At 46.4% G+C, this 26,820-nt stretch overlaps 15 non-coding genes across 15 annotated transcripts; 5 read left to right on the plus strand and 10 right to left on the minus strand.

The window, feature by feature from the left end:
• The first annotated feature begins 4,028 nt into the window (after positions 1-4,028).
• On the plus strand, positions 4,029-4,100 carry trnaq-uug (transfer RNA glutamine (anticodon UUG)). Its single transcript has one exon. It is a non-coding gene; the product is annotated as a tRNA-Gln (tRNA).
• Positions 4,101-5,121: 1,021 nt separating this feature from the next.
• trnav-cac (transfer RNA valine (anticodon CAC)) lies at positions 5,122-5,194 on the minus strand. Its single transcript has one exon. It is a non-coding gene; the product is annotated as a tRNA-Val (tRNA).
• Positions 5,195-5,592: 398 nt separating this feature from the next.
• Positions 5,593-5,665, minus strand: trnav-aac (transfer RNA valine (anticodon AAC)). Its single transcript has one exon. It is a non-coding gene; the product is annotated as a tRNA-Val (tRNA).
• A 319-nt stretch (positions 5,666-5,984) lies between these two features.
• Positions 5,985-6,056, minus strand: trnaq-cug (transfer RNA glutamine (anticodon CUG)). The gene has a single exon. It is a non-coding gene; the product is annotated as a tRNA-Gln (tRNA).
• A 9,116-nt stretch (positions 6,057-15,172) lies between these two features.
• trnaq-uug (transfer RNA glutamine (anticodon UUG)) lies at positions 15,173-15,244 on the plus strand. The gene has a single exon. It is a non-coding gene; the product is annotated as a tRNA-Gln (tRNA).
• A 525-nt stretch (positions 15,245-15,769) lies between these two features.
• Positions 15,770-15,841, plus strand: trnad-guc (transfer RNA aspartic acid (anticodon GUC)). The gene has a single exon. It is a non-coding gene; the product is annotated as a tRNA-Asp (tRNA).
• Positions 15,842-16,258: 417 nt separating this feature from the next.
• Positions 16,259-16,331, minus strand: trnav-cac (transfer RNA valine (anticodon CAC)). Its single transcript has one exon. It is a non-coding gene; the product is annotated as a tRNA-Val (tRNA).
• Positions 16,332-16,741: 410 nt separating this feature from the next.
• Positions 16,742-16,814, minus strand: trnav-aac (transfer RNA valine (anticodon AAC)). The gene has a single exon. It is a non-coding gene; the product is annotated as a tRNA-Val (tRNA).
• Positions 16,815-17,133: 319 nt separating this feature from the next.
• On the minus strand, positions 17,134-17,205 carry trnaq-cug (transfer RNA glutamine (anticodon CUG)). Its single transcript has one exon. It is a non-coding gene; the product is annotated as a tRNA-Gln (tRNA).
• A 374-nt stretch (positions 17,206-17,579) lies between these two features.
• Positions 17,580-17,662, minus strand: trnal-cag (transfer RNA leucine (anticodon CAG)). Its single transcript has one exon. It is a non-coding gene; the product is annotated as a tRNA-Leu (tRNA).
• A 257-nt stretch (positions 17,663-17,919) lies between these two features.
• On the plus strand, positions 17,920-17,991 carry trnaq-uug (transfer RNA glutamine (anticodon UUG)). Its single transcript has one exon. It is a non-coding gene; the product is annotated as a tRNA-Gln (tRNA).
• Positions 17,992-18,516: 525 nt separating this feature from the next.
• Positions 18,517-18,588, plus strand: trnad-guc (transfer RNA aspartic acid (anticodon GUC)). Its single transcript has one exon. It is a non-coding gene; the product is annotated as a tRNA-Asp (tRNA).
• Positions 18,589-19,005: 417 nt separating this feature from the next.
• Positions 19,006-19,078, minus strand: trnav-cac (transfer RNA valine (anticodon CAC)). The gene has a single exon. It is a non-coding gene; the product is annotated as a tRNA-Val (tRNA).
• Positions 19,079-19,488: 410 nt separating this feature from the next.
• On the minus strand, positions 19,489-19,561 carry trnav-aac (transfer RNA valine (anticodon AAC)). Its single transcript has one exon. It is a non-coding gene; the product is annotated as a tRNA-Val (tRNA).
• Positions 19,562-19,880: 319 nt separating this feature from the next.
• On the minus strand, positions 19,881-19,952 carry trnaq-cug (transfer RNA glutamine (anticodon CUG)). The gene has a single exon. It is a non-coding gene; the product is annotated as a tRNA-Gln (tRNA).
• Between the last annotated feature and the right edge of the window lie 6,868 nt (positions 19,953-26,820).

The following is a 26,820-nucleotide window of genomic DNA, read 5'->3' on the forward strand; positions in this document are numbered from 1 at the left end:
AGCCATCTCCTTTCCGCAGCTACTCGGGTGACCTGCTTCACTCTGTGAACACAAACTTCGAGAAGCTGTTCGGCAGGAAGTTGGTCCCAGAGTTCTGTCCACCCACACCTTACACTGGTTAGCATTACTGAAACCCACTTGACGTACAACTGAGATGAAAAAAAAATCATTCAAACAGTTTTCCTAATCATCCATTTGCCTCTGATGTTTCAGGAGAGCTCATAGGCCTGCAGTATCTGTTCCGGCAGACTGGTCAGGCACTGCAGGATATGCATCCCGACTCTGAGGAGACTGCTCAGCTTATTGAGGAGCATAATGTGGAGGAAGATGAAGAGGAGGATGAGGGCTTTGCTGAGGCAGCAGAGGACCCAACAGTGGCAAACCTGGAGGAGCCTCACACCCCTGCCCCTCTGACAACTGGCCCCTCCCTGTCCACAGCTCCCAGCACGACAGCTCTTTGCAGTTCCTCAACCCCATCATCATCGGGCACGTCCTTCACTCAGGCTCCGAGCACATTAACCATTGCTCCTGGTAAGGCTGAAAAGAAATCTCGGTTTTATATAGATAGTAGTATGACCAGGTGCGGTGTAATGAAAATGGGAATTGTAATTCAATCACAATAATCTTCCACCTCTATATCTGCAAGTCATTTTGTAGTTTTTTATATGTGTAGTAATATGGTGTTTTTTTCCCTATTGTGCATCACTAGCTCCTTGCTTGTCTGCAGTGGCCTCTGCTCCTTCCACTCTGCCTTCAACTTCATCCTCTGAGGCTGGCGTTGACGTGCAGGCTCATGATGAAGACATGGTAAGTGTTAACAATAAATATGCACTTGCATTACTGCACAAAAGTTTGATCACTTGCACTTTACTTTTTGCAATCAGAAACAATTTTTATCCATTTCACAAACTTAAAATGAATCAGATGGTTTTCAAAGAATGATCCACTTTTTTGCAACTGTCAGTCCTCTGCATGAACTCCTAATATGGCTGCTAATCTAAGTTAATCATTTTATAAGACTAATTGATTACAAAACACTTTTGAAACTGTGTGGCACAGCCTAAAATAGTTTTATTAATAAAGGAACACAAAGGGAGCATGGCAATCTTTAGGTTGAAGTTTCAGCACTTGTTTTGGGTTAACAGGCTCAAAATGGCAAGGAAAAAAAAGCTGTCTTTAGAGGCCTGTAAGTTTATTGTTGTGTTAAAAAAGTACAGCTATTTATTGCTAGAAATCATGAGACAGAACCTTTAAATCTCTTAGGAATTGGTTAACTACTCCCTTCAGAGAGCAGCACAAATTGACTTGAACAGAGACAGATATAGGAGAGGGAATCCTCGATGCACAACTGTTTAAAACAAATATCTAAAGAGTGCGTAGTTTAATACAAATAGGCCTTACAGGCCCTCAAACAGTGGTTGAGCAGTAGTATGGTTTTTTTTATTTAATAAGGAACATCAGAAATGTGTCAAAAAAAGGTCAACGTGATTCAAGGATTTACATTAACATACTTTCAAATATGTTTCATATCTTCACAGGCTGTGGATGAGCAAAATGTGCCTGGCTACCAGCATGTGGACAGACTTGCTGAGTTTTTGGTGGAACTGCGGAGTCAGACGTCTTTGTGTCTCACCAACCAGCAGGCCAGCACCATCAAAGCACTGTGGGAAAGCCTGGATGAGCATGACAAGCGGCGGGTCATATATGCAGCTCGACATCAGGAGAGACTCTTGAGTGGGCGGTTTCGAACACCGAAGAAGCCCACAACTACGCCTGGTGTTGAGAGCACCACCCGCTGCATGTTAGGAGCAAGTAGCTCACCTGCACAGTGGCCGGACTGCTGTCGGTTGGTGGAAAACATCTTTATAAGACTCTGCAACCTCCACCCAGGCCCAGTGAGAAGAGGGAAGAGGGCAGACTCAAGGTGGTCCCTTATCTTGAGGGATTACCACAAGATAAGGCAGCTGGTCCTCGGGAACTCTCTAGTGATGCAGCAAACTGAGATCCAACTGGTGGAGGTAAACCAGAACACCCTGATACAGTGGCACAATAACAGGCAGAAAAAACAGGAGCTGTCTGTGCTGCTTCAGGGTACCACCTTACCTCCAGCCGTCTCAGCTTCTGCGGAGCCTCTTCAGGATGCCAGAGTGCTACCTGCTCACCCTGTACCAGCACAGCAGGAGCATCAGTACTGGTTGCCTGAGAGCACAGCTGGCCAGGCACATCAGAGGCAGAGAGCTCCCAGTCAGGTCCAGCGCAACATCCTGCCTAAACCAACAGGCAAGAGGCCTTTGTTTGTCAGCCCCCCTGCACCAGGACCCTTGCTGACCACACAGCTTGTTGCGCCTGCAGGACAAAATGTGGGACTGGTACCAGTTGTCTTGGCAGTTTTACCGGGTACCAGTCCACAGACAGGAGCACCTGCCAGCATGGAAGGAGTGACTCCTAAGAGGCCGTACCAACGGACAGTGGAGGCAAACACTTGTAAAAAGTGTGGTCAGTTCCGCACTGCTGACACTGGACACAGCCAGTACTATGGCAAAGTGTACTGTCCTTCCTTTGAAACGAAAACCAAGAAGCAGTGGTTGGAGGAAATGAGGAAGGCAGTACCCAAAAAATAATTTCTAAAATTATTTGTAGTGTAAATATTGTAAATATTTTTGTGGTGTAAATATTGTATATATTTTGAAGAGTTTCATAGTGTAAGTTATTGTACAGAATGAGTGTTGTATTATTTTAGTATCAATGTTGTAAATAAAATAGTATAGCTGTTGTGTATATATGTTAAATGTGTTACATTCTGTTTTTTTTATTACTATAGTTTATTATTATAGAGGTGTTGTGTTTGTTCTTTTTTTTACATAATCTGTAATAAGTTGTTTCTCATTCTCTTCCCTGTGAATAAACAAAGCTCGAGCCAAAAGTGTATCTTTATTCAACACTGGTAAACACACACACACACACACAAAAAAAACATTGATATACCCATACCCATTGATTTTAACAACAATCAACAACTGTAATAAAGAGTGTTATTTGTCAATGTTGCAATATCCCTAAGATAATGATCTTTGATACAGAAAAAGAATTATGCTAGAAAGAGGGGTTATTTAGTATCATATAAAAAGTGGTTTGCAGTAGATAGCAGATAAACTTCTGAAGATCTCAGGTTGAGGAGCTGCTCTTCAGGTCATAAGGTGGGCTTAAGGCAGCTTCTTTTCCTATAGAAAAAGGAAGAAGTAAACAACGATTATTTCCGATGATAAAAATGTTCAAAAAGTTATTTTAACGTTATTAAAATGCATTATTATCATTTCAACATATGCATTTTCAAAAACCTACCATAAAGTGCGGGCATAATAAAGCAATCAGTTAGGAGCACGCTTGACCGCCATTAACCCTAATTTTAAGACTGGGGAATCCCTTTGTGTTGACCCGGAAGTGAGGTCCATATATGGGTATGTGCGTCACACGGCAAAAAGTGTAGCGTCAAGTTATCCGCTTATGAAGTTCGTCGGTTCGTGTCCCGTGCGCTACTTGTTCAAATATCTAAAGTTTTAAATCACTTTCTGTAAGCATTGAAAACACTCTTTCAAAAGTTAAATTGCTGAAAAACCTCGGATTTTTTCGTTTTCTTTCTCTTTTTCTTCTTTTCCTCTCTTTTCTTCCCTTTTTCCTTCTTCCCCCTCCTCCCCCCTTCTCCCCCTTCTTTGACGGACGAATGTTCCCCAGCTTGAGCGCAGCGCCTTAGACCGCTCGGCCATCCTGACTAGATAAGCGGTCCTCGTTGGCCGGGCCCACCAGTCCTGCCTTGGCACGGCAAAACAGTCCTGAGCAAGCTTTTGAGGAAATCAAGTGCCAAACAGCTCCCGCTCCAAAGCAGATGGGGAGCTGATTGAAGCGCTCCGTTGCTGTTCCAAGACTTGGCTCTTGGAGTCAACCTCAATCCTGAGAAGGAAGCGGATCTAGCAAGGCTGTGAGTTCAAGTGAGGACAAACACTCACAACTGACTTACTGAACGGCAGACTGGTCCCATGGTGTAACGGTTAGCACTCTGGACTTTGAATCCAGTGATCCGAGTTCAAATCTCGGTGGGACCTTTGAGCAGAAGAGACCACGCTGGGTCTTGCTAGCCGTGTGTCAAAGCCACCCCAAGCCCACCCCACCCCGAGTGACAGTGGCAATCTCATGGCCTCTTTGTAATACACTGAATAAGGACTTGTAAACTGCTGTGGAGAACTTCTTCAAACTTGGTTGAGACTGGCTTATGCTGTTGCTGCAGTTTGATCACTGTTCCAGGGCTGCCACCCCTCAATACTGACCACAGGCCAATGAGCATTGCATTCTCCACTGGAAGCCACAACACAGTCAGGCGCAGAGTTTCTGCACACCAACAAAATGCAGAGGTTTTGCGTGTGGGGCCAACATGAGGCACTCTGAACAGTGGCACACACTGCTCTGGTGATTCATGTCATGTCATGCACTCCATCACTGGTGACTCTGGGCAGGAGGAAGATTTCAACCCAACAGTGGCAGACTTGAACCACCAGGCATTGGCTGTGACTCTGCATAATCTGGGTAAACCCCAGAACATGGGGCCGTGTCTGTGCAGCGTGCACTAAAGGCAGCATCCTCGTTAGTATAGTGGACGGTATCTCCGCCTGTCACGCGGAAGACCGGGGTTCGATTCCCCGACGGGGAGACTTATGCTACCTACCAGCAGCTTATTCTTTGCCTACAGATACAGGGGCTTCATGCGTCCGGGACTGCTTCCTGGCCAGTGCCTTTTGCCTCTTTTCCCTCCTTTGCTTCCCTTGCTCTCAACTCATATCTAGTTTGCTGCATATGAGTAAAGGCCTGACCTAATGAAATGCCCATTGCATGTACATAAAAAAACAAACAGACATAAAACAACAGCAGTAAATGTGTGCATAATAAGTGCATTTACAAAGAAAAGGAGAGAAAAAAAAGGAAAAAAAGAAGAGGCAACAGCTGCAAAAAAGAGAGGGTGGAAAAAGCTCTGCACTGTGAAAAAAAGGCCAAGAAGCTCGCACAAGGTTCTGCATGGAGCCCGATGAGCGCCACGACTGAGCTTTTGCCGAGAGGCAAAGTAAGTGCCAGTGTTTCCGCCCGGTTTTGAACCGGGGACCTTTCGCGTGTGAGGCGAACGTGATAACCACTACACTACGGAAACTGACCACGAAAGCTATGCGGGGCATGCCCCGCCTAAGCGACCTCTCTACAGAACCGTCTGGGGGAGCTGTCCACAGAACCGTCTGCAGACCTGTCTACAAAACTGTCTGCAGACCTGTCTACGGAACCGTACGCAGACCTGTCTACCAAACTAGCGACATACCAGTTGCTGGAGAAAATATCAATGAGGCAGTGGGTAGTCGCGGGTCCATAGGATTAGCCCTGGGACCTTGCACCTGTCAAGCGCAAGACTCGGGATCAATTCAAAAACGGGGGGACTTGTGCTTCCCACCGGCAGCTAATTCTTTGCCCACAGATACAGAGGCTTTAAGCTTCCTGGCCAGTGCCAGGGTCCAATGACTTCACTGAGTTTTTGCTGAGAGGCAAAGGAAGAGAAGGTGTTTCCGCCCGGTTTCGAACCGGGGACCTTTCGCGTGTTAGGCGAACGTGATAACCACTACACTACGGAAACGGACAACGTGCCGTGCCTTAACAACCCGTCTGCAGAGCTGTGTCCTGAACTTCCGACACGCCAGTTGCTGGAAAAATACCAATGAAGTAGTGGGTTTTCTAGCTGCCCATGACTATCTGCAGAGAATGACAACACTAGCTGGCAGCTACAATGGCGGCATCCTTCCGCACAGGCAAGATTGTGGTTGAAGTGCACTCCAGACCCTTTCAGTGCAAATAGAAGTCAAAGGACAGGGTGTCTTGAGGAAGAGCCCATGACTTTCTGAGCGCATGTCTTCACCTGCCTTTGGAATAGCCCCGAGACCGCACACCTCAAAAGCAGGTCCCACCGAGATTTGAACTCGGATCGCTGGATTCAGAGTCCAGAGTGCTGACCATTACACCATGGAACCAGGGCAGAGGGCCAACACACAGTCATCAAACGCTCTCTGTATATGCACATGCCAACGCTATGTGCCTTTGTCTTCTTGCGCACAATGGGACACAGGGGACACTAAGAAACAAGAGTGAAACAGACGGCAGCATAGAAAGCAGGCCACACTGGCCGCACACGCAGTTGGGCAGTCAACTGCTTGCTCTGAGCAGCATGTTGACAAAGCAGCAGTCAGATGCCTGACACGCCGTCGTGCTGTCAGTGGGCCTGCATTTAGACTGTCCCCAACTTTGGCTGTACTAGTCTTTGTGGGGCTTGAAATGGTCGTGGAGTAAGGCAGATGCAAATGTCATGCACCAGACAACAGGGCCAGGCAAAGGGAAAAGCACACACTGTCAGAAGTGGGATTCGAACCCACGCCTCCAGGGGAGACTGCGACCTGAGCGCCAGCAGCCGAAGGATAGTCCGGCAAGTGTATTCCAATATTGAAGATTACAGCCAATGGCAGTTTCGCAAATCCAACATTCTCCAACATTCTTGACCAATCACGTTTACCAATTCTTCCCCGAGTCCAACATTTAACCAGTCACGGCGCAGAAATGTTGGATTTTTTTTTTCCTTTGCCCCTCCCCCACGCTTCTCGGAGATTGTGTACACTTGCCGGTCACTGTCAAAGAAAGCGGATTGACAAGCTCCCAAATCTCCCTGTACTCTACGAAATGGTAAGTATTTTATATAAATATAGTGGTGTGTGACAACTTTTAAGAGTTATCTAAATATTTCACCTATTGATACTGTCATAAAGACGTATTTAGCTAACTTTGACGGGGGATTCCCTTTTTCGACTTGCCGGTCTGTGTCGCGAGTAAGCAATAAAACAAGAAAACTGAGCCACTAATGTTTCGCTTTTTCATTGTGATTATTTCATCTTAACTTTTAACTAAATTGTACCAAGTTCCACTGTTATGGTCCGGTACAGCGCCGTTATTACACATAGGTAAATAAAAGGTAGGCTAACTGAAAACACAGTGCCGATCACAACAATGGCGGCTGTGCTGTAAACGTCAAAAGAAACGTCGGGTCCGTCAAAAAAAGTCACTTAATTGACCAAAGACTATAAGAATATATACATAGCGCAAATTCTTGTCATTCATAAGTATTTCACTTAAGTCGATATGAGCTCGGTTTAAGTGACAATGTTATTAATCCACGGACAGCCATTGAAAATTTACCTAGTTAGTTACTATGCAAGACGTTTCTCTCACAATGTTTGTTAACCAGCAAAATGTCGCGTTTCCTATAATAGTATTGTAATAATTGTATCAAGTCTATTATTTCATGCACTTTAAATTGAAGCAATGGCTAATATGACATGTTTCTTTTTCTTTTTCATTCTTCTGTTACACTATTGCACAGAGCCAACATATCTAAATTTACAGTTAATGTCATATTAATATAGTATTAATATCAAAACTCTCCTTAAATAAAGGCAACCAAAAAGACAAAGTCCCACAAGGCAATGTCTGACTCAGAGTGGATGTCCCGCCTGAGGAGGTTTGCCAACACAGGAACCTGGCCTGCCGATGAAGGCAACAGACCTGCTCCCAGACAGAAGAAGTGGTATGAGCTGTATCAGAGGGTGAGAGTTGATCGATTTTGGATTTTACCATGTAATCTTACTGTACCATTCACTAATATTTTCTTCAAACAAAGGATAAGGTTAAACTTTTATAGAGTTAACTGAAATGGGCATTTTTTTTTACCATTTTTAAGTAGCTGGAAAAAAATGATGACTATTACATTTTTAACCAAATGATTCTCTTTATTTTTAGATTGAGAAATGCCCAATGCAGACTCATGGCCAGATGTCTTTGTTTGGGCAGGAGAGGAAGTGCCTGTGTGGATTTCATGTGCAGAAGGTAAAACTATAAGGATACAGTGTTTTTACTCATCAGTACACCACATAAAGCTGTGTCTACTCTGTTTAACAGCCGACCACATCGAGTGTTGCTCCCCGGCCAGGAGGGCAACCAACGGTGACTGTGGGCCGTGGTGAAGTTTCTGCACAGCAGACAGCAGCAGGCGGTCCGGTCCAGGGGGCAGCAGGAGATGCGGCTCAGGGGGCATCAGTAGGTCCTCCTGTAAGAGGCTCTGTTGGCCAGCAGACTTTAGCAGCAAGTCCAATCGAGAGGGCTGTAGGACAACAGAGTTCTCCAGCAGAACCAAGACCGGAGGGCCAAAAGAAGCGGCCTTATTTGACTTTGGCAATGGTAAACAGACGAATAATCTTACTCATAAACGGACCATGGCTGTGACAACTGTTTTGTACCTTAATGTATATTGACAATTGTATCCCTAGTACAGCTCTAACAAAGCCCTTTGCTTCTTTGCCTTTCAGTTTACTAAGTCAAGATTTGGTGGTGCCCAGTCTGCTGCTGCCAAGCCAAATCTAAGCCTGGCCAGAAGAGTAACCAAGGTAAATAGAGATTATGTAGTAACCTATAAGCTTGAGTCATTTTTTTGGTAAATAACTAAAACTGACTGCTCTACAGACCCAAGCCACAGTCACAGACCCCACTGAGGAAAGTACCAGCTCTCCTTCAAGTGTTCCCGTCCCAGTGAGTACTTTTTAAAAAACTACTCTTTTTGTAGAAGCATTTTTACAAATACTTTCTGAAGACATTACGCATAAACAATAATACATTTAAATTCCCTCGTTAACAAAATCAGATTTTAAAGTTGTAACAATACTATGGTAGTGTTTTATCTGAGTATTAGTTTAAGATTATATTCTCAAAGTCTTTCACTGATGTGAGTTCTATTCCTGCTGTTTCTTAAGGCTCCAGCTTCTCATGCAGTTGGTCGAGAGTCAGTGCCTGTCCCCAGTCCAGCAGCAGAAGTTGCCACAGTGTCTGTAAGTATTTAACATGTCACTTCATAGTGCGCAGAAGCTCGCAAGTCTTTAAGGTTAGTATTAAGTATTTTTGTCGTTGTTTTTTTATATTACAGACTGCTGCTGACTCTGGGACAGGAGCACTGACTTCAACAGCTCACCTGCCCCGCTTGTGGTCAGAGGGTTTGCCACCTGAAGACCACAAATGGATTGAAAAATTCCTCTTGAAGTTGGGGCCCAAGGGGAAACTTCAGCTTCAAGACCATCTGAAGCTCTGGTACTTTCCTCCTCAGCCGAGCAACCTGTACAACCAGGCTCCAGCACCAGACCGTTTTTTCGCCCACCCACTCTTTGTATGGATGCCATACAAATTGTGGAAGGTGAAGGTGGTCTGCCCTAATGCAGCCTGTGAGCAGCACCAGCTCACAGGGGCAGGGCTGCACAAGAGGGCACGGCGGGTCCTTGACGTGGACAGGACCTACAATATGGTGACGGAAACCCTGACCTGCACCAAATGTAGAGCCAGCCACGTTTCTTGGAGTCAGACTGTCCTCAGGCAGCTGGACTTGGCTCACAGGTCTGAATTCAGGGTCATCCTTACTCAGAAGTAAGTAATATCCCTTTTTCTCTCTTGCCTTGACAATAGAAATAAAAAAGACTAAGACTCTAACTAATTTATCTGTCTTTGACTCAGATACGCCTGTGACATCCGTGTGATCCGGCTTCTACGGGAGAGAGGTCTGGGTAACAGTCCAACACGGGTTTTAAAGCAGCTGAAAGAAAACCACTCAGAGGAGTGGCTTCATCGTGTTGCACGGTACACCACTGAGTGTGTTGACTTTCAGCAGCGCCCCGGACTGCTGCCCATGACTTTTCCTGAGCCCCCTGAGCCTGCTGTGGTGCCTAGCTGTAAGTGGCTCCTCTCCGTTTACAGTCAGGACATCTTGACAAGGCTCGAGGACATCAAAGCCCGGATCACATCCATCTACGGCACAATTCTGAAGATGGACTCAACAAAAAAGGTTTATATTTTTTCTCCTTCATTAATACAGGAAACTTATATTATTAACTAGTCCCATTGAATAAGGAGTCCTGAAAATAATCACAAAGGGCCTTTTAATTTTTTGTACTTTAGATCGTTAAGAAGCTGGCAGGCACAGCTAAGGGGACCGCTCTCTGGCTCACCTCTGTGGGAAACGAGTATGGTCAGATCCTGATCAGCGTTCTGACCGCTCAGGAGGGAGCAGGCCTGGACATGATGGCAGCAGACCTGGTGAAGCGGTACCAGCAGGCTGGTGTTGATCCCCCTGTTGCCTTGTATGTGGACTGCGACTGCTGCTCCAGTACAGGGGAGACCAGGCTGAAGACCAGGTTCAGTGGATGGCAGGACCTCATCATTCGACTAGACATCTGGCACTTCATGCGCCGACTTGCCCTGGGGTGCGTGACAGATGCTCATCAGTTGTACCCAATCTTTATGTCACGCCTGTCAGCGTGCATATTTGAGTGGGATGCAGCTGATTTAGCTTTGTTGCGTGAAGCGAAAAAACAACAGCTTCAATCCCAGGGCTTGCCAGTCACTGATGCTGACATCAGCAGAAACCTGTCCAGGGAGGAGCTGGCTCTCCACTGTCGACGGAGAACCCGGGGTGAAGTGGCCACCACCCAGCTGCTGGAGGAGCTGCTGCTGGGGCTCATGGGGACCAGCGGTAATGACTCCCTTGGAGTTCCCCTGTTTGACATGGAGAGGATGGAGCACATCTGGAATGTCCAAAAGAAGCATGTCAAGTGCATCCAGGACCCACCAGGTGTGGCTCTCTACATCAAAACAGGAGAGCTCACAAAGGGAGGTGTGCAGCTACCCACCTACAGGTGTGCAAGGGGCTCTACATCTTTAGAGTCCTTTCATTTACACCTCAACCGCTTCATCCCAGGTTTGTGTTTGTGTTATAGTTATGTTAATGTGTCACAAAGTCTAAGAATAAAAATATATTTAAAGTTATGTACTAATATACTATGTCCTTGATCACCAATTTTACCTACTTACCTGTTTATCCCCAGGAACCAGTGCCAACAGCCTGAATTTCCAGGTTTACCTGCTGGAAGGACTCCACAGGTGGAACCAGGACCGTGGCACTGCTGCTCTGTCAACTGAGCCATCTCCTTTCCGCAGCTACTCGGGTGACCTGCTTCACTCTGTGAACACAAACTTTGAGAAGCTGTTCGGCAGGAAGTTGGTCCCAGAGTTCTGCCCACCCACACCTTACACTGGTTAGCATTACTGAGACCCACTTGACGTACAACTGAGATGAAAAAAAAAATCATTCAAACAGTTTTCCTAATCATCCATTTGCCTCTGATGTTTCAGGAGAGCTCATAGGCCTGCAGTATCTGTTCCGGCAGACTGGTCAGGCACTGCAGGATATGCATCCTGATTCTGAGGAGACTGCTCAGCTGATTGAGGAGCATAATGTGGAGGAAGATGAAGAGGAGGATGAGGGCTTTGCTGAGGCAGCAGAGGACCCAACAGTGGCAAACCTGGAGGAGCCTCACACCCCTGCCCCTCTGACAACTGGCCCCTCCCTGTCCACAGCTCCCAGCACGACAGCTCTTTGCAGTTCCTCAACTCCATCATCATCGGGCACCTCCTTCACTCAGGCTCCGAGCACATTAACCATTGCTCCTGGTAAGGCTGAAAAGAAATCTCGGTTTTATATAGGTAGTAGTATGACCAGGTGCAGTGCAATGAAAATGGGAATTGTAATTCAGTCACAATAATCCCCCAGCTCTAATTCTGCAAGTCATTTTGTAGTTTTTTATATATGTAGTAATATGGTGTTTTTTTCCCTATTGTGCATCACTAGCTCCTTGCTCGTCTGCAGTGGCCTCTGCTCCTCCCACTCTGCCTTCAACTTCATCCTCTGAGGCTGGCGTTGACGTGCAGGCTCATGATGAAGACATGGTAAGTGTTAACAATAAATATGCACTTGCATTACTGCACAAAAGTTTGATCACTTGCACTTTACTTTTTGCAATCAGAAACAATTTTTATCCATTTCACAAACTTAAAATGAATCAGATGGTTTTCAAAGAATGATCCACTTTTTTGCAACTGTCAGTCCTCTGCATGAACTCCTAATATGGCTGCTAATCTAAGTTAATCATTTTATAAGACTAATTGATTACAAAACACTTTTGAAACTGTGTGGCACAGCCTAAAATAGTTTTATTAATAAAGGAACACAAAGGGAGCATGGCAATCTTTAGGTTGAAGTTTCAGCACTTGTTTTGGGTTAACAGGCTCAAAATGGCAAGGAAAAAAAAGCTGTCTTTAGAGGCCTGTAAGTTTATTGTTGTGTTAAAAAAGTACAGCTATTTATTGCTAGAAATCATGAGACAGAACCTTTAAATCTCTTAGGAATTGGTTAACTACTCCCTTCAGAGAGCAGCACAAATTGACTTGAACAGAGACAGATATAGGAGAGGGAATCCTCGATGCACAACTGTGTAAAACAAATATCTAAAGGGTGCGTAGTTTAATACAAATAGGCCTTACAGGCCCTCAAACAGTGGTTGAGCAGTAGTATGTTTTTTCTATTTAATAAGGAACATCAGAAATGTGTCAAAAAAAGGTCAACGTGATTCAAGGATTTACATTAACATACTTTCAAATATGTTTCATATCTTCACAGGCTGTGGATGAGCAAAATGTGCCTGGCTACCAGCATGTGGACAGACTTGCTGAGTTTTTGGTGGAACTGCGGAGTCAGACATCTTTGTGTCTCACCAACCAGCAGGCCAGCACCATCAAAGCACTGTGGGAAAGCCTGGATGAGCACGACAAGCGGCGGGTCATATACGCAGCTCGACATCAGGAGAGACTCTTGAGTGGGCGGTTTCGAACACCGAAGAAGCCCACAACTACGCCTGGCGTTGAGAGCACCACCCGCTGCATGTTAGGAGCAAGTAGCTCACCTGCACAGTGGCCGGACTGCTGTCGGTTGGTGGAGAACATTTTTATAAGACTCTGCAACCTCCACCCAGGCCCAGTGAGAAGAGGGAAGAGGGCAGACTCAAGGTGGTCCCTTATCTTGAGGGATTACCACAAGATAAGGCAGCTGGTCCTAGGGAACTCGCTAGTGATGCAGCAAACTGAGATCCAACTGGTGGAGGTAAACCAGAACACCCTGATACAGTGGCACAATAACAGGCAGAAAAAACAGGAGCTGTCTGTGCTGCTTCAGGGTACCACCTTACCTCCAGCCGTCTCAGCTTCTGCGGAGCCTCTTCAGGATGCCAGAGTGCTACCTGCTCACCCTGTACCAGCACAGCAGGAGCATCAGTACTGGTTGCCTGAGAGCACAGCTGGCCAGGCACATCAGAGGCAGAGAGCTCCCAGTCAGGTCCAGCGCAACATCTTGCCTAAACCAACAGGCAAGAGGCCTTTGTTTGTCAGCCCCCCTGCACCAGGACCCTTGCTGACCACACAGCTTGTTGGGCCTGCAGGACAAAATGTGGGACTGGTACCAGTTGTCTTGGCAGTTTTACCGGGTACCAGTCCACAGACAGGAGCACCTACCAGCAGCACCATGGAAGGAGTGACTCCTAAAAGGCCGTACCAGCGGACAGTGGAGGCAAACACTTGCAAAAAGTGTGGTCAGTTCCGCACTGCTGACACTGGACACAGCCAGTACTATGGCAAAGTGTACTGTCCTTCCTTTGAAACCAAAACCAAGAAGCAGTGGTTGGAGGAAATGAGGAAGGCAGTACCCAAAAAATAATTTCAAAAATTATTTGTAGTGTAAATATTGTACATATTTTTGCAGTGTAAATATTGTATATATTTTTGTAGTGTTAATATTGTACATATTTTTGTATTGTAAATATTGTATATATTTTGTAGAGTTTCATATTGTAAGTTATTGTAAAGTATGAGTGTTGTTAGTATTATTTTAGTATTAGTGTTGTGAATAAAATAGTATAGCTGTTGTGTATATATGTGTGTAAAATGTGTTGCATTCAGATTTTTTTATTACCATAGTTTATTATCATAGAGGTGTTGTGTTTGTTCTTTTTTACATAATCTGTAATAAGTTGTTTCTCATTCTCTTCCCTGTGAATAAACAAAGCTCGAGCTAAAAGTGTATCTTTATTCAACACTGGTAAACACACACACACACACACAAAAAACATACCCATTGATTTTAACAACAGTCAACAACTGTAATAAAGAGTGTTATTTGTCAATGTTGCAATATCTATAAGATAATGATCTTTGATACAGAAAAAGAATTATGCTAGAAAGAGGGGTTATTTAGTATCGTATAAAAAGTGGTTTGCAGTAGACATCAGATAAACTCCTGAAGATCTCAGGTTGAGGAGCTGCTCTTCAGGTCATATGGTGGGCTTAAGGCAGCTTCTTTTCCTATAGAAAAAGGAAGAAGTAATCAACGATTATTTCCCATGATAAACATATTTAAAAAAATATTTTAACGTTATTAAAATGCATTATTATCATTTCAACATATGCATTTTCAAAAACCTACCATAAAGAGCGAGACATAATAAAGCAATCAGTTAGGAGCACGCTTGACCGCCATTAACCCTAATTTTAAAACTGGGGAATCCCTTTGTGTTGACCCGGAAGTGAGGTCCATATATGGGTATGTGCGTCACACGGCAAAAAGTGTAGCGTCAAGCTATCCGTTTATGAAGTTCGTCGGTTCGTGTCCCGTGCGCTACTTGTTCAAATATCTAAAGTTTTAAATCACCTTCTGTAAGCATTGAAAACACTCTTTTAAAAGTTAAATTGCTGAATAACCTCGGATTTTTTCGTTTTCTTTCTCTTTTTCTTCTTTTCCTCTCTTTTCTTCCCTTTTTCCTTCTTCCCCCTCCTCCCCCCTTCTCCCCCCTTCTCCCCCTTCTTTGACGGACGAATGTTCCCCAGCTTGAGCGCAGCGCCTTAGACCGCTCGGCCATCCTGACTAGATGAGCGGCCCCGGTAGCCAGGCCCACCAGGCCTGCCTCGGCACGGCAAAACAGTCCTGAGCAAGCTTTTGAGGAAATCAAGTGCCAAACAGCTCCCGCTCCAAAGCAGATGGGGAGCTGATTGAAGCGCTCCGTTGCTGTTCCAAGACTTGGCTCTTGGAGTCAACCTCAATCCTGAGAAGGAAGCGGATCTAGCAAGGCTGTGAGTTCAAGTGAGGACAAACACTCACAACGGACTTACTGAACGGCAGACTGGTCCCATGGTGTAACGGTTAGCACTCTGGACTTTGAATCCAGTGATCCGAGTTCAAATCTCGGTGGGACCTTTGAGCAGAAGAGACCACGCTGGGTCTTGCTAGCCGTGTGTCAAAGCCACCCCAAGCCCACCCCGAGTGACAGTGGCAATCTCATGGCCTCTTTGTCATACACTGAACAAAGACTTGTAAACTGCTGTGGAGAACTTCTTCAAACTTGGTTGAGAGTGGCTTATGCTGTTGCTGCAGTTTGATCACTGTTCCAGGGCTGCCACCCCTCAATACTGACCACAGGCCAATGAGCACTGCATTCTCCACTGGAAGCCACAACACAGTCAGGCGCAGAGTTTCTGCACACCAACAAAATGCAGAGGTTTTGCGTGTGGGGCCAACATGAGGCACTCTGAACAGTGGCACACACTGCTCTGGTGATTCATGTCATGTCATGCACTCCATCACTGGTGACTCTGGGCAGGAGGAAGATTTCAACCCAACAGTGGCAGACTTGAACCGCCAGGCATTGGCTGTGACTCTGCATAATCTCGGTAAACCCCAGAACATGGGGCCGTGTCTGTGCAGCGTGCACTAAAGGCAGCATCCTCGTTAGTATAGTGGACAGTATCTCCGCCTGTCACGCGGAAGACCGGGGTTCGATTCCCCGACGGGGAGACTTATGCTACCTACCAGCAGCTTATTCTTTGCCTACAGATACAGGGGCTTCATGCGTCCCGGACTGCTTCCTGCCCAGTGCCTTCTGCCTCTTTTCCCTCCTTTGCTTCCCTTGCTCTCAACTCATATCTAGGTTGCTGCATATGAGTCAAGGCCTGACCTAATGAAATGCCCATTGCATGTACATAAAAAACAAACAGACATAAAACAACAGCAGTAAATGTTATATAAGTGCATTTACCAAAAAAAGGAGAGAAAAAAAAAAAGAAAAAAAGAAGAAGCAACAGCTGCAAAAAAGAGAGGGTGGAAAAAGCTCTGCACTGTGAAAAAAAAGACAAAGAAGCTCGCACAAGGTTCTGCATGGAGCCCGATGAGCGCCATGACTGAGCTTTTGTCGAGAGGCAAAGTAAGTGCCAGTGTTTCCGCCCGGTTTCGAACCGGGGACCTTTCGCGTGTGAGGCGAACGTGATAACCACTACACTACGGAAACTGACCACGAAAGCTATGCGGGGCATGCCCCGCCTAAGCGACCTCTCTACAGAACCGTCTGGGGGAGCTGTCCACAGAACCGTCTGCAGACCTGTCTACAAAACTGTCTGCAGACCTGTCTACGGAACCGTACGCAGACCTGTCTACCAAACTAGCGACATACCAGTTGCTGGAGAAAATATCAATGAGGCAGTGGGTAGTCGGGGGTCCATAGGATTAGCCCTGGGACCTTACACCTGTCAAGCGCAAGACTCGGGATCAATTCACCAATGGGGGGACTTGTGCTTCCCACCGGCAGCTAATTCTTTGCCCACAGATACAGAGGCTTTAAGCTTCCAGGTCTGCTTCCTGGCCAGTGCCAGGGTCCAATGACGTCACTGAGTTTTTGCTGAGAGGCAAAGGAAGAGAAGGTGTTTCCGCCCGGTTTCGAACCGGGGACCTTTCGCGTGTTAGGCGAACGTGATAACCACTACACTACGGAAACGGACAACGTGCCGTGCCTTAACAACCCGTCTGCAGAGCTGTGTCCTGAACTTCCGACACGCCAGTTGCTGGAAAAATACCAATGAAGTAGTGGGTTTTCTAGCTGCCCATGACTATCTGCAGAGAATGACAACACTAGCTGGCAGCTACAATGGCGGCATCCTTCCGCACAGGCAAGATTGTGGTTGAAGTGCACTCCAGACCCTTTCAGTGCAAATAGAAGTCAAAGGACAGGGTGTCTTGAGGAAGAGCCCATGGCTTTCTGAGCGCATGTCTTCACCTGCCTTTGGAATAGCCCCGAGACCGCACACCTCAAAAGCAGGTCCCACCGAGATTTGAACTCGGATCGCTGGATTCAGAGTCCAGAGTGCTGACCATTACACCATGGAACCAGGGCAGAGGGCCAACACACAGTCATCAAACGCTCTCTGTATATGCACATGCCAACGCCATGTGCCTTTGTCTTCTTGCGCACAATGGGACACAGGGGACACTAAGAAACAAGAGTGAAACAGACGGCAGCATAGAAAGCAGGCCACACTGGCCGCACACGCAGTTGGGCAGTCAACTGCTTGCTCCGAGCAGCATGTTGACAAAGCAGCAGTCAGATGCCTGACACGCCGTCGTGCTGTCGGTGTGCCTGCATTTAGACTGTCCCCAACTTTGGCTGTACTAGTCTTTGTGGGGCTTGAAATGGTCGTGGAGTAAGGCAGATGCTAATGTCATGCACCAGACAACAGGGCCAGGCAAAGGGAAAAGCACACACTGTCAGAAGTGGGATTCGAACCCACGCCTCCAGGGGAGACTGCGGCCTGAACGCAGCGCCTTAGACCGCTCGGCCATCCTGACTAGATGAGCGGCCCCGGTGGCCAGGCCCACCAGGCCTGCCTCGGCACGGCAAAACAGTCCTGAGCAAGCTTTTGAGGAAATCAAGTGCCAAACAGCTCCCGCTCCAAAGCAGATGGGGAGCTGATTGAAGCGCTCCGTTGCTGTTCCAAGACTTGGCTCTTGGAGTCAACCTCAATCCTGAGAAGGAAGCGGATCTAGCAAGGCTGTGAGTTCAAGTGAGGACAAACACTCACAACGGACTTACTGAACGGCAGACTGGTCCCATGGTGTAACGGTTAGCACTCTGGACTTTGAATCCAGTGATCCGAGTTCAAATCTCGGTGGGACCTTTGAGCAGAAGAGACCACGCTGGGTCTTGCTAGCCGTGTGTCAAAGCCACCCCAAGCCCACCCCGAGTGACAGTGGCAATCTCATGGCCTCTTTGTCATACACTGAACAAAGACTTGTAAACTGCTGTGGAGAACTTCTTCAAACTTGGTTGAGAGTGGCTTATGCTGTTGCTGCAGTTTGATCACTGTTCCAGGGCTGCCACCCCTCAATACTGACCACAGGCCAATGAGCACTGCATTCTCCACTGGAAGCCACAACACAGTCAGGCGCAGAGTTTCTGCACACCAACAAAATGCAGAGGTTTTGCGTGTGGGGCCAACATGAGGCACTCTGAACAGTGGCACACACTGCTCTGGTGATTCATGTCATGTCATGCACTCCATCACTGGTGACTCTGGGCAGGAGGAAGATTTCAACCCAACAGTGGCAGACTTGAACCGCCAGGCATTGGCTGTGACTCTGCATAATCTCGGTAAACCCCAGAACATGGGGCCGTGTCTGTGCAGCGTGCACTAAAGGCAGCATCCTCGTTAGTATAGTGGACAGTATCTCCGCCTGTCACGCGGAAGACCGGGGTTCGATTCCCCGACGGGGAGACTTATGCTACCTACCAGCAGCTTATTCTTTGCCTACAGATACAGGGGCTTCATGCGTCCCGGACTGCTTCCTGCCCAGTGCCTTCTGCCTCTTTTCCCTCCTTTGCTTCCCTTGCTCTCAACTCATATCTAGGTTGCTGCATATGAGTCAAGGCCTGACCTAATGAAATGCCCATTGCATGTACATAAAAAACAAACAGACATAAAACAACAGCAGTAAATGTTATATAAGTGCATTTACCAAAAAAAGGAGAGAAAAAAAAAAAGAAAAAAAGAAGAAGCAACAGCTGCAAAAAAGAGAGGGTGGAAAAAGCTCTGCACTGTGAAAAAAAAGACAAAGAAGCTCGCACAAGGTTCTGCATGGAGCCCGATGAGCGCCATGACTGAGCTTTTGTCGAGAGGCAAAGTAAGTGCCAGTGTTTCCGCCCGGTTTCGAACCGGGGACCTTTCGCGTGTGAGGCGAACGTGATAACCACTACACTACGGAAACTGACCACGAAAGCTATGCGGGGCATGCCCCGCCTAAGCGACCTCTCTACAGAACCGTCTGGGGGAGCTGTCCACAGAACCGTCTGCAGACCTGTCTACAAAACTGTCTGCAGACCTGTCTACGGAACCGTACGCAGACCTGTCTACCAAACTAGCGACATACCAGTTGCTGGAGAAAATATCAATGAGGCAGTGGGTAGTCGGGGGTCCATAGGATTAGCCCTGGGACCTTACACCTGTCAAGCGCAAGACTCGGGATCAATTCACCAATGGGGGGACTTGTGCTTCCCACCGGCAGCTAATTCTTTGCCCACAGATACAGAGGCTTTAAGCTTCCAGGTCTGCTTCCTGGCCAGTGCCAGGGTCCAATGACGTCACTGAGTTTTTGCTGAGAGGCAAAGGAAGAGAAGGTGTTTCCGCCCGGTTTCGAACCGGGGACCTTTCGCGTGTTAGGCGAACGTGATAACCACTACACTACGGAAACGGACAACGTGCCGTGCCTTAACAACCCGTCTGCAGAGCTGTGTCCTGAACTTCCGACACGCCAGTTGCTGGAAAAATACCAATGAAGTAGTGGGTTTTCTAGCTGCCCATGACTATCTGCAGAGAATGACAACACTAGCTGGCAGCTACAATGGCGGCATCCTTCCGCACAGGCAAGATTGTGGTTGAAGTGCACTCCAGACCCTTTCAGTGCAAATAGAAGTCAAAGGACAGGGTGTCTTGAGGAAGAGCCCATGGCTTTCTGAGCGCATGTCTTCACCTGCCTTTGGAATAGCCCCGAGACCGCACACCTCAAAAGCAGGTCCCACCGAGATTTGAACTCGGATCGCTGGATTCAGAGTCCAGAGTGCTGACCATTACACCATGGAACCAGGGCAGAGGGCCAACACACAGTCATCAAACGCTCTCTGTATATGCACATGCCAACGCCATGTGCCTTTGTCTTCTTGCGCACAATGGGACACAGGGGACACTAAGAAACAAGAGTGAAACAGACGGCAGCATAGAAAGCAGGCCACACTGGCCGCACACGCAGTTGGGCAGTCAACTGCTTGCTCCGAGCAGCATGTTGACAAAGCAGCAGTCAGATGCCTGACACGCCGTCGTGCTGTCGGTGTGCCTGCATTTAGACTGTCCCCAACTTTGGCTGTACTAGTCTTTGTGGGGCTTGAAATGGTCGTGGAGTAAGGCAGATGCTAATGTCATGCACCAGACAACAGGGCCAGGCAAAGGGAAAAGCACACACTGTCAGAAGTGGGATTCGAACCCACGCCTCCAGGGGAGACTGCGACCTGAACGCCAGCAGCCGAAGGATAGTCCGGCAAGTGTATTCCAATATTGAAGATTACAGCCAATGGCAGTTTCGCAAATCCAACATTCTCCAACATTCTTGACCAATCACGTTTACCAATTCTTCCCCGAGTCCAACATTTAACCAGTCACGGCGCAGAAATGTTGGATTTTTTTTTTCCTTTGCCCCTCCCCCACGCTTCTCGGAGATTGTGTACACTTGCCGGTCACTGTCAAAGAAAGCGGATTGACAAGCTCCCAAATCTCCCTGTACTCTACGAAATGGTAAGTATTTTATATAAATATAGTGGTGTGTGACAACTTTTAAGAGTTATCTAAATATTTCACCTATTGATACTGTCATAAAGACTTATTTAGCTAACTTTGACGGGGGATTCCCTTTTTCGAGTTGCCGGTCTGTGTCGCGAGTAAGCAATAAAACAAGAAAACTGAGCCACTAATATTTCGCTTTTTCATTGTGATTATTTCATCTTAACTTTTAACTAAATTGTACCAAGTTCCACTGTTATGGTCCGGTACAGCGCCGTTATTACACATAGGTAAATAAAAGGTAGGCTAACTGAAAACACAGTGCCGATCACAACAATGGCGGCTGTGCTGTAAACGTCAAAAGAAACGTCGGGTCCGTCAAAAAAAGTCACTTAATTGACCAAAGACTATAAGAATATATACATAGCGCAAATTCTTGTCATTCATAAGTATTTCACTTAAGTCGATATGAGCTCGGTTTAAGTGACAATGTTATTAATCCACGGACAGCCATTGAAAATTTACCTAGTTAGTTACTATGCAAGACGTTTCTCTCACAATGTTTGTTAACCAGCAAAATGTCGCGTTTCTTATAATAGTATTGTAATAATTGTATCAAGTCTATTATTTCATGCACTTTAAATTGAAGCAATGGCTAATATCACGTGTTTCTTTTTCTTTTTCATTCTTCTGTTACACTATTGCACAGAGCCAACATATCTGATTTACAGTTAATGTCATATTAATATAGTATTAATATCAAAACTCTCCTTAAATAAAGGCAACCAAAAAGACAAAATCCCACAAGGCAATGTCTGACTCGGAGTGGATGTCCCGCCTGAGGAGGTTTGCCAACACAGGAACTTGGCCTGCTGATGAAGGCAACAGACCTGCTCCCAGACAGAAGAAGTGGTATGAGCTGTATCAGAGGGTGAGAGTTGATTGATTTTGGATTTTACCATGTAATCTTACTGTACCATTCACTAATATTTGCTTCAAACAAAGGATAAGGTTCAACTTTTATAGAGTTAACTGAAATGAGCATTTTTTTTTTACCATTTTTTAAGTAGCTGGAAAAAAAAAACTGATGACTATTACATGTTTAATCAAATTTTTCTCTTTATTTTTAGATTGAGAAATGCCCAATGCAGACTCATGGCCAAATGTCTTTGTTTGGGCAGGAGAGGAAGTGCCTGTGTGGATTTCATGTGCAGAAGGTAAAACTATAAGGAGACAGTGTTTTTACTTATCAGTACACCACATAAAGCTGTGTCTACTCTGTTTAACAGCCGACCACATCGAGTGTTGCTCCCCGGCCTGGAGGGCAACCAACGGCGACTGTGGGCCGTGGTGAAGTTTCTGCACAGCAGACAGCAGCAGGCGGTCCGGCCCAGGGGGCAGCAAGAGGTTCGGTCCAGGGGGCAGCAGGAGATGCGGCTCAGGGGGCATCAGTAGGTCCTCCTGTAAGAGGCTCTGTTGGCCAGCAGACTTTAGCAGCAGGTCCAATCGAGAGGGCTGTAGGACAACAGAGTTCTCCAGCAGAACCAAGACCGGAGGGCCAAAAGAAGCGGCCTTATTTGACTTTGGCAATGGTAAACAGACGAATAATCTTACTCATAAACGGACCATGGCTGTGACAACTGTTTTGTACCTTAATGTATATTGACAATTGTATCCCTAGTACAGCTCTAACAAAGCCCTTTGCTTCTTTGCCTTTCAGTTTACTAAGTCAAGATTTGGTGGTGCCCAGTCTGCTGCTGCCAAGCCAAATCTAAGCCTGGCCAGAAGAGTAACCAAGGTAAATAGAGATTATGTAGTAACCTATAAGCTTGAGTCATTTTTTTGGTAAATAACTAAAACTGACTGCTCTACAGACCCAAGCCACAGTCACAGACCCCACTGAGGAAAGTACCAGCTCTCCTTCAAGTGTTCCCGTCCCAGTGAGTACTTTTTAAAAACTACTCTTTTTGTAGAAGCATTTTTACAAATACTTTCTGAAGACATTACGCATAAACAATAATACGTTTAAATTCCCTCGTTAACAAAATTAGATTTTAAAGTTGTAACAATACTATGGTAGTGTTTTATCTGAGTATTAGTTTAAGATTATATTCTCAAAGTCTATCACTGATGTGAGTTCTATTCCTGCTGTTTCTTAAGGCTCCAGCTTCTCATGCAGTTGGTCGAGAGTCAGTGCCTGTCCCCAGTCCAGCAGCAGAAGTTGCCACAGTGTCTGTAAGTATTTAACATGTCACTTCATAGTGCGCAGAAGCTCGCAAGTCTTTAAGGTTAGTATTAAGTATTTTTGTCGTTGTTTTTTTATATTACAGACTGCTGCTGACTCTGGGACAGGAGCACTGACTTCAACAGCTCACCTGCCCCGCTTGTGGTCAGAGGGTTTGCCACCTGAAGACCACAAATGGATTGAAAAATTCCTCTTGAAGTTGGGGCCCAAGGGGAAACTTCAGCTTCAAGACCATCTGAAGCTCTGGTACTTTCCTCCTCAGCCGAGCAACCTGTACAACCAGGCTCCAGCACCAGACCGTTTTTTCGCCCACCCACTCTTTGTATGGATGCCATACAAATTGTGGAAGGTGAAGGTGGTCTGCCCTAATGCAGCCTGTGAGCAGCACCAGCTCACAGGGGCAGGGCTGCACAAGAGGGCACGGCGGGTCCTTGACGTGGACAGGACCTACAATATGGTGACGGAAACCCTGACCTGCACCAAATGTAGAGCCAGCCACGTTTCTTGGAGTCAGACTGTCCTCAGGCAGCTGGACTTGGCTCACAGGTCTGAATTCAGGGTCATCCTTACTCAGAAGTAAGTAATTTCCCTTTTTCTCTCTTGCCTTGACAATAGAAATAAAAAAGACAATCTAACTAATTTATCTGTCTTTGACTCAGATACGCCTGTGACATCCGTGTGATCCGGCTTCTACGGGAGAGAGGTCTGGGTAACAGTCCAACACGGGTTTTAAAGCAGCTGAAAGAAAACCACTCAGAGGAGTGGCTTCATCGTGTTGCACGGTACACCACTGAGTGTGTTGACTTTCAGCAGCGCCCCGGACTGCTGCCCATGACTTTTCCTGAGCCCCCTGAGCCTGCTGTGGTGCCTAGCTGTAAGTGGCTCCTCTCCGTTTACAGTCAGGACATCTTGACAAGGCTCGAGGACATCAAAGCCCGGATCACATCCATCTACGGCACAATTCTGAAGATGGACTCAACAAAAAAGGTTTATATTTTTTCTCCTTCATTAATACAGGAAACTTATATTATTAACTAGTCCCATTAAATCAAGAGTCCTGAAAATAATCACAAAGGGCCTTTTAATTTTTTGTACTTTAGATCGTCAAGAAGCTGGCAGGCACAGCTAAGGGGACCGCTCTCTGGCTCACCTCTGTGGGAAACGAGTATGGTCAGATCCTGATCAGCGTTCTGACCGCTCAGGAGGGAGCAGGCCTGGACATGATGGCAGCAGACCTGGTGAAGCGGTACCAGCAGGCTGGTGTTGATCCCCCTGTTGCCTTGTATGTGGACTGCGACTGCTGCTCCAGTACAGGGGAGACCAGGCTGAAGACCAGGTTCAGTGGATGGCAGGACCTCGTCATTCGTCTTGACATCTGGCACTTCATGCGCCGACTTGCCCTGGGGTGCGTGACAGATGCTCATCAGTTGTACCCAATCTTTATGTCACGCCTGTCAGCGTGCATATTTGAGTGGGATGCAGCTGATTTAGCTTTGTTGCGTGAAGCGAAGAAACAACAGCTTCAATCCCAGGGCTTGCCAGTCACTGATGCTGACATCAGCAGAAACCTGTCCAGGGAGGAGCTGGCTCTCCACTGTCGGCGGAGAACCCGGGGTGAAGTGGCCACCACCCAGCTGCTGGAGGAGCTGCTGCTGGGGCTCATGGGGACCAGCGGTAATGACTCCCTTGGAGTTCCCCTGTTTGACATGGAGAGGATGGAGCACATCTGGAATGTCCAAAAGAAGCATGTCAAGTGCATCCAGGACCCACCAGGTGTGGCTCTCTACATCAAAACAGGAGAGCTCACAAAGGGAGGTGTGCAGCTACCCACCTACAGGTGTGCAAGGGGCTCTACATCTTTAGAGTCCTTTCATTTACACCTCAACCGCTTCATCCCAGGTTTGTGTTTGTGTTATAGTTATGTTAATGTGTCACAAAGTCTAAGAATAAAAATATATTTAAAGTTATGTACTAATATACTATGTCCTTGTTCACCAATTTTATCTACTGACCTGTTTATCCCCAGGAACCAGTGCCAACAGCCTGAATTTCCAGGTTTACCTGCTGGAAGGACTCCACAGGTGGAACCAGGACCGTGGCACTGCTGCTCTGTCAACTGAGCCATCTCCTTTCCGCAGCTACTCGGGTGACCTGCTTCACTCTGTGAACATTAACTACGAGAAGCTGTTCGGCAGGAAGTTGGTCCCAGGGTTCTGCCCACCTACACCTTACACTGGTTAGCATTACTGAAACCCACTTGACGTACAAATGAGTTGAAAAAGAAATAATTCAAACAGTTTCCTAATCATCCATTTGCCTCTGATGTTTCAGGAGAGCTCATAGGCCTGCAGTATCTGTTCCGGCAGACTGGTCAGGCACTGCAGGATATGCATCCTGATTCTGAGGAGACTGCTCAGCTTATTGAGGAGCATAATGTGGAGGAAGATGAAGAGGAGGATGAGGGCTTTGCTGAGGCAGCAGAGGACCCAACAGTGGCAAACCTGGAGGAGCCTGCTTCTGTGACAACTGGCCCCTCCCTGTCCACAGCTCCCAGCACAACAGCTCTTTGCAGTTCCTCAACCCCATCATCATCATCGGGCACCTCCTTCACTCAGGCTCCGAGCACATTAACCATTGCTCCTGGTAAGGCTGAAAAGAAATCTCGGTTTTATGTAGGTAGTAGTATGACCAGGTGCAGTGTAATGAAAATGGGAATTGTAATTCAATCACAATAATCCCCCAGCTCTAATTCTGCAAGTCATTTTGTAGTTTTTTATATGTAGTAATATGGTGTTTTTTTCCCTATTGTGCATCACTAGCTCCTTGCTCGTCTGCAGTGGCCTCTGCTCCTCCCACTCTGCCTTCAACTTCATCCTCTGAGGCTGGCGTTGACGTGCAGGCTCATGATGAAGACATGGTAAGTGTTAACAATAAATATGCACTTGCATTACTGCACAAAAGTTTGATCACTTACACTTTACTTTTTGCAATCACAAACAGTTTTTATCCATTTCACAAACTTAAAATGAATCAGATGATTTTCAAAGAATGATCCACTTTTTTGCAACTTTCAGTCCTCTGCATCAACTCCTAATACGGCTGCTAATCTAAGTTAATAATTTTATAAGGCTAATTGATTACAAAACACTTTTGAAACTGTGTGGTACAGCCTAAAATAGTTTTACTAATAAAGGAACACTAAGGGAGCATGGCAATCTTTAGGTTGAAGTTTCAGCACTTGTTTTGGGTTAACAGGCTCAAATGGCAAGGCAAAAAAAGCTGTCGTTAGAGGCCTGTATGTTTATTGTTGTGTTAAAAAAGTACAGCTATTTATTGCTAGAAATCATGAGACAGAACCTTTGAATCTCTTAGGAATGGGTTAACTACTCCCTTCAGAGAGCAGCACAAATTGACTTGAACAGAGACAGATATAGGAGAGGGAATCCTCGATGCACAACTGTTTAAAACAAATATCTAAAGAGTGCGTAGTTTAATACAAATAGGCCTTACAGGCCCTCAAACGGTGGTTGAGCAGTAGTATGTTCTTTTATTTAATAAGGAACATCAGAAATGTGTCAAAAAAAGGTCAACGTGATTCAAGGATTTACATTAACATACTTTCAAATATGTTTCATATCTTCACAGGCTGTGGATGAGCAAAATGTGCCTGGCTACCAGCATGTAGACAGACTTGCTGAGTTTTTGGTGGAACTGCGGAGTCAGACGTCTTTGTGTCTCACCAACCAGCAGGCCAGCACCATCAAAGCACTGTGGGAAAGCCTGGATGAGCATGACAAGCGGCGGGTCATATATGCAGCTCGACATCAGGAGAGACTCTTGAGTGGGCGGTTTCGAACACCGAAGAAGCCCACAACTACGCCTGGTGTTGAGAGCACCACCCGCTGCATGTTAGGAGCAAGTAGCTCACCTGCACA

Source organism: Halichoeres trimaculatus, unplaced genomic scaffold, assembly GCF_033239565.1.
Source record: "Halichoeres trimaculatus isolate MK-OKI-2021-1 unplaced genomic scaffold, fHalTri1.1 fHalTri1_scaffold_138, whole genome shotgun sequence".
Lineage (NCBI taxonomy): Eukaryota > Metazoa > Chordata > Actinopteri > Labriformes > Labridae > Halichoeres > Halichoeres trimaculatus.